The sequence below is a fragment of the Triticum aestivum genome, chromosome 2A (genome assembly GCF_018294505.1).
Source record: "Triticum aestivum cultivar Chinese Spring chromosome 2A, IWGSC CS RefSeq v2.1, whole genome shotgun sequence".
Classification (NCBI taxonomy): Eukaryota; Viridiplantae; Streptophyta; class Magnoliopsida; order Poales; family Poaceae; genus Triticum; species Triticum aestivum.
Genome location: NC_057797.1, coordinates 4,084,762 through 4,091,833, shown reverse-complemented (window position 1 = coordinate 4,091,833; position 7,072 = coordinate 4,084,762). Strand labels below are relative to the sequence as shown.

The window sequence follows — 7,072 nt, the reverse complement described above, 5'->3', positions numbered from 1 at the left end:
TATAACTAGCTAACACAATATATGAAACACCTAAATTAACCCCCCAAAACCCCCAACCCCCCCCCCCTTTAAAAAAAACAAAAACCCCAGCCACAGAAGTGCTGACGCGTGGATGCCTATTGGTCCCGGTTGGTGCCACCAACCGGGACCATAGGGTCTCCTGACTGGGCTCTGCGCACTACCCACGTGGAGGGCCTTTAGTCCCGGTTCTGGATTGAACCGGGACTAAAGGGGGGAGGTATTAGTACCGACACTTTAGTCCCGGTTCCGGAACCGGGACTAAAGGCCCTTACGAACCGGGACTATAGGCCCTTTTTCTACCAGTGAGCTGGCTCCTCCTCGACATCTCTGCGCTGCCCTCTAAGCAACAGTGGCATGCCCAGATGCTTCCCGGCAAGGAGCCAGTCCAGACGGCGGAGGACGACGCGCCACTGCGGCTCGTGTGGAGCTGGGAAGAACTCGCCGTCTGAGGGGAGGAGCGACTCAACAACAAGGTTGTGGTGCACGTCTTCCAACAAGATGATGGCGGCGTGCCGGGCGCAGGCTACGGGCACCACATCAGCGTCGCTCCTGTGGAGGAAAGGTAAGGGGAAGGGAAGAGGATCGTCCCGCGCGAGTGTGTGGGTGGGGGGTGTGGGGGGGGCATGGGATAGTGGTAAGCCTGCCGGCGGGGTAGGCGTGTGGTTGTTTTTTTTCTCTTTTCTCGCCCGGGTTCCGTTTGACTTATCGTAAGGATTGCGGGTTCAATTACCAAAATGCACAAGGATATTTTTGTAAAAATGTCGCGACGGTGAATCCAAAAAACTCAACCCGTGCTTTATTATTACTAGCAAAAATGCCCGTTGGTTGCAACGGAAGAAAATATAATCATATCACTCCTTAGCCGGATGGCCTAAACATAAAAAAATGCAGAAATAAATTATTTCCTCAAATAATCAGAAATACAGTCTGCGATTACAATACTGAAGATATTACCTGAGCAAGATCCCAGCCAGCATGCAGTTCTTTGCTGGAAGCCACCAAGAGCAGCGAGCTTATGGCCCGCTCAAACTTACGAACGAGCCACCTTGTCAGTACTTCTCTATCTCCTTAGACTAAGGTTGGCTACGCTTTGGCGCGATCCGTGGCTACATAATTACAATGTATAAAGAGTCCAGCCGCATACGCAGTTATGTGCCGAAAAACAAATATTGTTGATTTTCCGTCACAACAATCTGCAACAATAAACAATAAGCTTTGACAACAAACAATTTCAACACAAAATAGATAGCGATTTCTATCCACCTCTCACTGTATTTTCTCTCTACAATAATGGCAACATCACACAAATAGGGGCAGCATCAGTACAAAGCAAAACGAACAAAATTGCTCCAAATCTGAATTCCAATATATGAATGTCCCTTGTACAAAGTTAGCACACATCAGAGCATAGAAGGCCACATAGCAACATCACATGAAGTGTCTCTCTCCGTACAAAAGCATCGCACACAAAGCATATAGCAAACAAAATTGCATCATATTCCTTCTCTCTGTTCTATCCTCTCACACATGATACAAAATTGCAGGAGTAGCAATATTATTCTCAGCCGCAGTCATTATGTATATCCTCCAATAAATTTTATGCCATCTCATGGAACCTCGCCATGGACATAACCAACAGCACAACTCTGTCTTGCCTTACTGGTCACTCTCCCACATCCACCACGGCAGCTCGCCCCATCGCTCGGCCATGGCACCAGTAGCCTCCCCAGCGCTCGACAACGACACCGGCAGCCTCCCCAGAACTCTGCCACTGCACGAACTGCCATTACCCCTTGTCTATATCTCGATCTTGATTTGGAAAAATAACAGTGAGAAAAGAATTATTTACCTGATACAAAACATATAATTCTCTGGTGCATTAAAAGACTATTGTGGCAATCATTAAACATGCAGCAGGAGTTTATAGGAACCTCATATAGTCATGGGTAAATCTCAAAGCATCTTTGCACGATATCCTCTTTATATGATCTGCCAAAATTAGGTGTGCCATTATGCTTGGCAAACTCAACAATTCACTTGCTATAGTTCCTTCGTACTATATTTGGCAACCTAAAAATAATGTGTAGGGGAGGGCATAAGTGTATGTCAAAGGATGATAACCCAGAGTATGTTTAGTAAATTACCACAGAAAAGCACAAACCTGAGTGTGCAAAAGAATTGTTAGCAATTGGGATGGGCATCGATGAAGAACATTTATGATCTACAATGTTTGATCACTAGGAAACTTGCTCTTTTTAGAAGAAAAAATGGCCAGGAGAAATCACAAATTAGTTCCAGCTCCCTCCGTGCCTCTTACATAAATACAACCAAAAAGCAGTGATAAAAACTCCCCCCCCCTCGAGGCAGTATGGACAGCTTACCAAATCATTAGTGAAAGACTAACTCCCACGGTTACATGCTTGAGGTGATGCTATCATTCTGTCAGTATAATAGTAGAAATCATCATATCCTCTTGCAATGAGCAGAAATATAATCTGTATGTACATGTTTATGTTTTTTCTACCAATAGAAAACTATTATGGACATGAAACATAATCAAATCAGGTTGATTTCTATTTACAGAAAGAATCCCATTTATATGGTCTATCTGTACAATTATATGGCTAATGGTTAGAATGAATGAATTTATTTTGGGGAACAAGAGAACTGATGATTTGAAGTGTATGTGCTCCATCACTATGGTGAGGACACACATATTGCTTATTGTGCAGGATAATAGAAACAGGCATAACATCTTGCCTCAGATTTGCAGCAGTACTACTGGACCAGATCTTGTCAGTTCAAAGAACAAATTGGAGTGGTGCGCAGTAATACTTTTCTTAAAGAACTTACTTTGCATGTAAACTAATCTCTAACACAAACACATCTTCAGAGCCACCCAATAGCTCAGCCGACTTCGATCTAGACCCCAACTGTACCATATAGGAAAACAAAGTTGACTAAACCACACAAGAAGAGAGGATTCCAATATGATGAATCCGGTGATGGAGCACCTTTTGGTCCCTGCTGCAAAGCTGGATGCCACGAGGGAGAGGATATGATGAGCGTCAGGTGGCTAGCATGACAATTTTCCAGAGGGGTAACGGCACTGATGGAGATATGTTCTTCTAGCCAGCCTCAGATTTGAAGTCACTATTATGGAGGATGCAGCTCGAGATCAACAATGTTAGCAATGACAGTATAACGTAGAAAACAATTTGTTTCATGTCAAATCTTAATTCTAGAAGGTCCCTAAAAAGGTCTGGACGTCCAATACTCCTGTAATTCAATTCATTAATCAATCCTAAAAGCATTTGTGATCTTGACTTTTCCAGATTGAATCAACACATGGAAAAATCACGTTGCTTACCTCAGAATCAGTGAAACTGTTTTGGATGACGGCTCCAGCCAATGCTACAGATGATGGCTGCACAAATCATACATGGATGGCATAAGTGCCTTACTGCAAATCGCACTCTGTGGTCAAACTTCCCGGAAGGTCACCCATACTCACACTACTCTAGCCCGAGCACGCTTAACTTGCAGTTCTATCCAACCCCAGGACCAGCTCACTTCACACGCACTTGTTGATATATCTATCATATCAATCCTATTAAACCTTGTTGATGTCTAGGACTTTGTTCATGTTCATGAGTGTGATTAAATATTGAAAAAATATTTCAAACTTCCCGGTCATATTACGTATCATATTTTGAATTTAAAAAAAAAAACAAATTCAAAACCAATTTTTTCTTACTAGTGGCGGACCTAGCAAATGGTGCGCCACTAGTAAGTTTGATTTTTTTCATCCGCCCCCTCTAGATCTTAAAAGCCCCGTATCTTTCATATAAAAAACTTTTCAAGTAGATGATTTTTCATATAAAAAACTTTTTAATCCGAGTTCTTATGCAAAAGTTATGCCCATTCTACTAAATTCCAAAGAGATTTTACAAAATAAAGTCGAAATTCATATTTGTAAATTTTGCCAACTACTAGACCACATATCACATGGGAAACTTATTTTTTATTTTTTTTGACATTTCCATCATTTTCTTTTATTTTTTCTATAACTGAAAAGGCGGTCCAGAGGGTGCAAAGAAAGTTTGTAATGGCGCACCACCTAACAATGCGCCATTAGTAACCCTGGTTACTAATGGCGCACCTGTTACGTGGTGCGCCATTACTAGTTTTGCACGATATCCTCTTTAGATGATCTGCCAAAATTAGGTGTGCCATTATGCTTGGCAAACTCAACAATTCACTTGCTATAGTTCCTTCGTACTATATTTGGCAACCTAAAAATAATGTGTAGGGGAGGGCATAAGTATATGTCAAAGGATGATAACCCAGAGTATGTTTAGTAAATTACCACAGAAAAGCACAAACCTGAGTGTGCAAAAGAATTGTTAGCAATTGGGATGGGCATCGATGAAGAACATTTCTGATCTACAATGTTTGATCACCAGGAAACTTGCTCTTTTTAGAAGAAAAAATGGCCAGGAGAAATCACAAATTAGTTCCAGCTCCCTCCATGCCTCTTACATAAACACAACCAAAAAGCAATGATAAAAACTTCCCCCCTCGAGGCAGTATGGACAGCTTACCAAATCATTAGTGAAAGACTAACTCCCACGGTTACATGCTTGAGGTGATGCTATCATTCTGTCAGTATAATAGTAGAAATCCTCATATCCTCTTGCAATGAGCAGAAATATAATCTGTATGTACATGTTTATGTTTTTTCCACCAAGAGAAAACTATTATGGACATGAAACATAATCAAATCAGGTTGATTTCTATTTACAGAAAGAATCCCATTTATATGGTCTATCTGTACAATTATATGTCTAATGGTTAGAACGAATGCATTTATTTTGGGGAACAAGAGAACTGATGATTTCAAGTGTATGTGCTCCATCACTATGGTGAGGACACACATATTGCTTATTGTGCAGGATAATAGAAACAGGCAGAACGTCTTCCCTCAGATTTGCAGCAGTACTACTGGACCAGATCTTATCAGTTCAAAGAACAAATTGGAGTGGTGCGCAGTAATACTTTTCTTAAAGAACTTACTTTGCATGTAAACTAATCTCTAACACAAACACATCTTCAGAGCCACCCAATAGCTCAGCCGACTTCGATCTAGACCCCAACTGTACCATATAGGAAAACAAAGTTGACTAAACCACACACGAAGAGAGGATTCCAATATGATGAATCCGGTGATGGAGCACCTTTTGGTCCCTGCAGCAAAGCTGGATGCCACGAGGGAGAGGATATGCTGAGCGTCAGGTGGCTAGCATGACAATTTTCCAGAGGGGTAACGGCGCTGATGGGGATATGTTCTTCTAGCCAGCCTTAGATTTGAAGTCACTATTATGGAGGATGCAGCTCGAGATCAACAATGTTAGCAATGACAGTATAACGCAGAAAATAATTTGTTTCATGTCAAATCTTAATTCTAGAAGGTCCCTAAAAAGGTCTGGACGGCCAATACTCCTGCAATTCAATTCATTAATCAATCCTAAGAGCATTTGTGATCTTGACTTTTCCAGATTGAATCAACACATGGAAAAATCACGTTGCTTACCTCAGAATCAGTGAAACTGTTTTGGATGACGGCTCCAGCCAATGCTACAGATGATGGCTGCACAAATCATACATGGATGGCATAAGCGCCTTACTGCAATTAATGAAGCCACGGAGCCGCAAAACATATATGATGCGGTGGAGAGGCCATGTGAGGTAGAAGCGGACCCTCCACTATGCTCTGCCTGATTAAGCAAAAGATGTTCAGAAAGCCATAGTCCAGAACAAAACTTGGTAGCAATGATAATACATGTAAAATTGAAAAGGATTTTGCGAGTCTCGACAGCCAACCTGCTGTAGCTCTAGCTTTCCATCCAATTCGTATTCCACCTTTTCTTGAGAGTACAATTCATTTCCGTCATCTCAAGAATTTTCCTTGGACACTAAGAAACTAAAAACAGTTGGATTCAAGGGCAAGCCTACACGATCCTTTAATTCTCCACAAAACAAGAAATTGCAAACATAGAAAAACCATACAACTTTACATGTTTTGGCTTTTTTATTTCTCAAGATGGAAATCATAATACAGAAGGAGATAGGCCAAAAGATTGACTAAATGAATAACAGAGCAGCTCCTCTCTGTCTTTCCTGAACCACTACACTTTTATTCCTGGACCTCTGCAAGGGACAACAGCAAGCGTGTGGATTCTCCACTGCTACCCATGCAACTTGCAGTACAATTTTGGCATATTTATGCAGGTTTATATGAGGCACCAAGCCATGACCTGAGTCGTGTGGTGGCCATGATCTCGAGGTGTGAACACGACAGTAAGTATTCTAGCAACATCGATTACTTGAAGACAGAGTATACATTGACATAACTTACTGTATTACATGAATCAATTACTTGAAGACAGTGGACATTGACAGAATTTCATCCTCCAGCGGCGGAGCTTGGCAGGGGCGGCGGCGCTGGGAGGTGCAGCCCGTGGGGAAGGTGAGGGGCGGCCGGATCCGCGGGTGCTGGCGACGAACGACGGCCGGGTCGGGCGCTCGGTAAGGCAGAGGCGCGGGGGCACAGCTGCGCAGGGAGGCTGCCGATAGGCTCGATTTGGAAATCGAGGAGAGGACTGGGTGGATGGATTTTTGGATCGGGGGCATCCCGATGGGAGGAGGGTAGGCGGTGGTGGCGCTCGGCGGCGGGGTGTGTCCGGCGGCGCGCGGTGAGGGCGGGGCAGGAGGTGGCGTTGCGCTGCGGTGGAGATGGGATTGGGAGGCCGGGACGTGCATGGCTGGGCAATTTTTCTCTCTCCCGTATCGGTTCGGCTGACTTACGATGAAGACTGCGGGTTGAATACCTATGCGAAGAGGGTCTTTTTTGCAAAACTGCCTCGATGTGCGAACCATGTCGGACTGACCAACATGCTAATGCTATTACTACCACCTTATTTATATTACGATTTTGTTCATACAAATTGTAAAAGCGTATTATGACATAAGAAGAAAGCGTATTATGACG

General features: G+C 43.1%; 2 long non-coding RNA genes across 9 annotated transcripts; both read right to left on the bottom strand.

Annotated features, from left to right (window-relative positions):
* Positions 1-1,497: 1,497 nt before the first annotated feature.
* Positions 1,498-3,594, bottom strand: LOC123186920 (uncharacterized). 3 transcript variants are annotated; one of them, XR_006493750.1, is made up of 5 exons: positions 3,036-3,594; positions 2,875-2,954; positions 2,183-2,460; positions 1,871-2,091; positions 1,498-1,792 (listed from the first exon to the last, which is right to left on the bottom strand). It is a non-coding gene; the product is annotated as an uncharacterized lncRNA (long non-coding RNA). The 3 variants fall into 3 exon arrangements; XR_006493749.1 differs by having other exon boundaries at positions 2,875-3,594; XR_006493751.1 differs by having other exon boundaries at positions 1,498-1,830; positions 1,953-2,091; positions 2,875-3,594.
* A 510-nt stretch (positions 3,595-4,104) lies between these two features.
* On the bottom strand, positions 4,105-6,852 carry LOC123186919 (uncharacterized). Of its 6 annotated transcripts, XR_006493744.1 has the most exons (5): positions 5,905-6,852; positions 5,098-5,798; positions 4,626-4,683; positions 4,408-4,497; positions 4,105-4,316 (listed from the first exon to the last, which is right to left on the bottom strand). It is a non-coding gene; the product is annotated as an uncharacterized lncRNA (long non-coding RNA). The 6 variants fall into 6 exon arrangements; XR_006493745.1 differs by having other exon boundaries at positions 4,626-5,798; XR_006493747.1 differs by having other exon boundaries at positions 4,408-5,177; positions 5,259-5,798.
* Positions 6,853-7,072: the final 220 nt, after the last annotated feature.